Below are 5,475 nucleotides of genomic sequence, written 5' to 3' on the forward strand. Positions count from 1 at the left end.
TAAATAGCTTATAATTAAATATGATGTATTGGAAATACCTAAAAAGTGAACGTAACTACCTGCATTTAAACCTTAATTGGGTATTCCACTGGGACTATTTTCCTGCGGCAGTATAAGATAATTTCAGATGCTAACAGGCTTAACAAATCTAAAGGCTCTGGCGACTGTTATATCTTCGATCTAAATTGATAAAAATAACTATCAAATTCATAAATGAATATTGGAATCGAAGGTCAATTCAATTTAACAGAAACTATATTAATATATAACGTTCAAACTATAGATTAATCTATTTTGATCAGATTTACACCACTGTCGTACCATGGTCATAAATTTAGTTTATATGTAATGTATATTACATTGTACTGTTTTTGTTCATGCCATAATCATTTACTGTAAATGTGTTTGTGCAAATTAAATTGTCTATGGTCTATTGTAATAACTTGAAAAAAAAAAAACAACTATTAATATAATTGTTAGCACATACAATCATATTTTTCACCATCATATCACAGTTGGTTCGATTTGCTCGTATTTGTAACAATGTTTCGGATTTTAACGAAAGGAACCTTTATATAACAGAGAAATGACTACATCAAGGTTTTCTATATCACAAGCTCGTAAAAACATTCATAAAATGTTTCAACCGATACAAGGAACTCACTCTCAAATACATATATGTACTTGTAAAGGATTAATATGCGAGGGAAGTTCTCACCCTTAACTTTACGGTAATATTCTACACAAAGCACGGAAAGCTCGATACTCACCCAACTAAACCGTTGAATAGGCTGATTCATAATGGATAATGGTATCAGTCTTGCGCCTAAAAATATGCGCTTCACTATAGAAGTCTATGGGGATATTAATGCAAGACTGAGGCCTTATGTATAGTTATGATATTAGAGTCAATTCGTTAAGGATAACATTTTTGGATATTAACATTTATTCGCTCATGGTATCTTTACATAGAAATTGAAACACCATACTTAAAAGCAGAATTGGGGTTGATTTTACATACGATGGGGACTTAACTTTTTGTGGGTTTAAACTGGTCTGAGTTGACTTGTCAGTTAACTTCTGGTTCTTAGTTTATACATTTGTGTAATTTATATTCAGTGTCTTTATTTCCGTTGTAACAAGGGACTCAGACCTTTTTGAACTGATTTTTAGGTGTGTTTAATTGTGTATTTTTTTTTCCGTTGTAACAAGGGACTCAGACCTTTTTGAACTGATTTTTAGGTGTGTTTAATTGTGTATTTTTTTTCTCACAGTGACCATATTTTAAAGGTGGAGGGCTGTGATCACGCCAAAATACTTTAACCCCGCCGCAATGTCTGTCATCTGTACATCTTGTTTCGTTTTCACCTTTATTTTATGTTACTTGATAATATAGGGGTTACTTTTTCGCTGTACCGGTGAATAACAATGTTTTGGGGGCAGCTTGCTCTGTGGTATGATGGTTTCCTCGTCGTTCATTGAAAACCAATGGGTGGTCTTGGAACATTTTCATCCCGCTAGGGTTGTTACCTCTTTAACAATACCTATTCTCGTTATATTTATTAAACAATTATACTACAAAACGAGTTACAATTCACTGACAAAATGGCTTAAATATTGAAATCATCAAAATTTACCCTATTATTGTTCTATAATCACGGTGATCAACAGTGGAGATGGAGATTAGCGCCTAGCTGTCATGGTGGAAAGGTATCTCCATCTCAAATGCACAAGGGGAACATGTCTTTTTTTTAACATCGTATATACATGTATGCTAAAAATTAGCATTGTGGTTCATGTTCAGGTATTTTTTCGGGATAGGGTTGGCAATTGGACTTGAAAGAGTTCAAATACAAGTGCTAAATAGGTAAAATATTAATGTACAGAAATACCGAAAATGACTTAGGGATGTTATTTAGCAGCAACAAAAATCATTGAAAATGATATTTTTTACCAAAATTTAAACTCTTCGTTACTTTGCTGACTCTTTATGAGCAACTTGGGGCGGCGGGTGTTTCTAGAAAAAAACAGCAGACGCGTCACGGGTGCCGAGCGTTTACATTAAAATATAATATTTCTCATTTCTATATTTTTCAATGGGTTCTTTCGGGGATCTTCATTCACTCTTAAGTTAAACTGTCCTGGACGTCAGAACAGTAATCTAACTAAATGAAAATCAACCCAATAGGTTTTATTTAAACCTTTGATAGAAACTTCTCATTGAGTATGCTCAGTGAATTACTCAATATAACATTTATTGAAACAAAATGAGAAAAATATCATATGTAATTCTATTTCTACTTAATCTTTCATAAAACACAATTAACTTAATGGTATCTAGATGATGTCTATCGCTTAGCACGAGACTCTCGCTTAGCACGAGACTCTCGGCAAAAAGATTACTAAATACTGAATACTATTTCTCTTTAGAAAAATCACTCACTATAACATTATGAACTTTATATTGCAATTTAGACGATGACGATCGCATGCGATACTTGTTGTAAGAATAATCAAGGGAACCAAAGTTATAGCGGTAATCAAAAGAGAGTAATCCAGGGACAAAGACCAGACATGGAAAACAGACATACACAACAAAGAACATAAAGTAACTAAAATCATACATACAACGTAACAGTGTTAGTACATGTCTGTTAGTCTGTTAGTGGTTGGAGGTAGCGGAGCCCATCCTGCGGGATACCTGGCAGAAGAACTCAATCGAAGTATGTCCTACTAGCGGCTGGGCTGCTCTGTTGACGCTCTGGCCTACTCCCAGACACCACGTGGGTCCGAGAGCGTTCCCCTACTCTAACTGTTTGGGAGTACATTAACGTGAAGAGTGTGAACGAATTATGATGATCTGGGTTTTTAACGACCTTGAATACCAATACAGGCCTCTCACGGTCGATATTAGTGGTTAGTAGAACCAACTGGTGTTGGTGGCAGACCCGAGCCTTCGGGATACCTGACCGAAGAACTCGGTCACAGTATGTCCTACTAGCGGCTGGGCTGCTGTATTGACGCTCTAGCCTACTCTCAGACCCCACGTGGGTCTGGGAGCGTTTCCCCACTCTGTATTGGGAGTACGTCTACCGAAGATTGAGAATAAATTAGTGAGTGGGGGAGGGGAGAATAAATAAGTAAATAAATAAATAAATAATAAATTAAATGAATAAAAAAATGTTAAGTAGAAAATTGTAATTAGAAAAAATGATAATAAGGAAATGTGATTGGGTGATTTATTGCAATGTGGATTAAAAATACAAAATGATTGAATGATTTTGAAAAGTATAAAAATGAAATAGGACCAGGTACATGCAAAGGAGGTAAATGTCAAGTTTGATGGATAAGAGCAAATTACAACCAGTCGGACCCAGAAGACGGAAGAACTGTCTGATTTAGATTGCCAAATAGTGCATGCGTTTTAGAGTCAAATGGGTGTGAATTAGTGATTATCACAAGGTGAAGTGCAAATTTAGTAATTGATAGTGTTAAAAATTTAGTTACTAAAGGTGTATGCTTCTTTAGAATGCCGAAAAGTTTAAACTGAGCCAAAAAGTGTATGTAAATTTAGACGGCCTTGTCTAGCCGAGCGTAGTTCCCGGATTTTATTGTGCTAACACTCGACGTTAGTATGCAGTTTTACCAACGCCACACGAGACCATTCCAGTCCGTGCCTCATGAATGGGTTAATTGACTAATGTTTTTTTTTAAGTTTGAAAACTGGATTGGTTCTTATTGGTCAGATTGGTCAACTTTTAACATGTATAAATATAAATAAAAAATAGACCTGAACTTAACAGGTAAAATTATAGCCAAAGAAGCATAATAGAAATGTATGTATGTATAAGCGAAAGTTGTAATATAAAATATGCTATGAAAAGAGTAAAATAAGAAATAATAAAATATTTATTGATTCGTTGGGAGTTTAGCATTATGACTCGTTATACACCGGAATTGTTAAGAAGAACGCGTGTGATTTTGGCGCGATAGATATAAGCATGCGCATATGTGTACATGATAAACAAGAAGTACTATATTTAAAAATAAAGATAGCCGACGCAGTAAAATTTGTTCCTTTGACTTATAATTTTCTATACTTCATTCGGAAAATAACACATGGCACGCAATTTTAATTTTCGATACAGCTTTTCGAACGCTACAAATTAATCAGTATTTGGCCAATCGGGAAACAGAATTGTGATCAGGTGACTTGTGTTTCCATGGAAGAGCGTCTTTAAGGTCAAGGGGTAAAAAGCGAAATTATACCGACTGCGCTGGAAAAATAAATAAAATGATCAAGAGACTAAGTGTAGAAATATATTTCATTGTGGAACCCCATATCAGGTGATTAATTTTGTTTTAATTCAGTCATATATTATTTTGTTTTTATTGAAATATGAATTTAGATTGTATATTAAAACGAATTATCGATTGGTGGTTTTTACGACCGCCCCTTACGGGAATTGTGTTAATAGATGTCTGTTAGTAGTTGGAGAGAGTAATCAAGGGAACCAAGATTCTAGAGGAAATCAAAAGAATATAATCCAGGGAGAAAGACCAGACATGGATATCAGACAAACACAACAAAGAACAAAAAGTAACTAAAATAATATGTAAAGAGTAACAAAAGTAAATAAGTAACTCGGACTCCACTAAAAGCGGGGAGCGTTGACCAGGTACATCGGTAGGGTAAGCATCCTCTGCTTTTCTAGAAACACCCACCGATTTGCCCATAAAAAAGGTGAAGTCCGGGGTAGATGAAAAAGGGAAGGAAAACTATGACACGTCGAACAAATCAGTTTTCATGGTGCAGATGGATACACCGTAACGATCCACGAGTTCATGATGACGACCATAAAACTTCTGTAGTGATAACTTCAATCTTGTAGCAACATAACCCCGTTCCAGAAGCCTAATTGTAAGAAGTCTAGCGCGATACAGAAAGTCTGCTTTGTTCCTGGACTACATTTTTTTTATTTCCGCTAGGATCTTTGTTCACTTGATCACTCTTTGCTGACACTTACTATCAAATTGCCCAGATTTGAAAAAGCTGACCACACTGTTTACATGTAGTCATTTTGGGTTTACGCCACTGATATTAGTGTAAGTTTTATATACACCAAGAATTACTGTTTAAGATTTATAATTTTTCTGGCTCCCACTCTTTAAATTTTTCAAATAATATCCTTTCCAAGGCCAAGACCAAAGATTTAAATGATAAATTAAAATTCACAGGAAACGCAGTGGATTTTTAATAAATTAATAAATTCCCGGAAACATTCCACTTGGTTAAAATGGTAATTTTCTAAAAGTACGAAGCAACGAACGAAATTCAAAAGTAAAACCATACAATCAGTTTTCTTTTTTAATATCCCTGCTGATGTCCTTTATTTTTTTAATGCCTATGCGTTACTTTGCTTTCCCGTATGAAGCCCCAATCCTTGAATCCTTGGTTCAAAACTGCATGGAGCC

This window comes from Perna viridis, chromosome 4, assembly GCF_037379345.1.
Source record: "Perna viridis isolate PV_CMFRI_1.1 ecotype Kerala chromosome 4, ASM3737934v1, whole genome shotgun sequence".
NCBI classification, from domain to species: domain Eukaryota; kingdom Metazoa; phylum Mollusca; class Bivalvia; order Mytilida; family Mytilidae; genus Perna; species Perna viridis.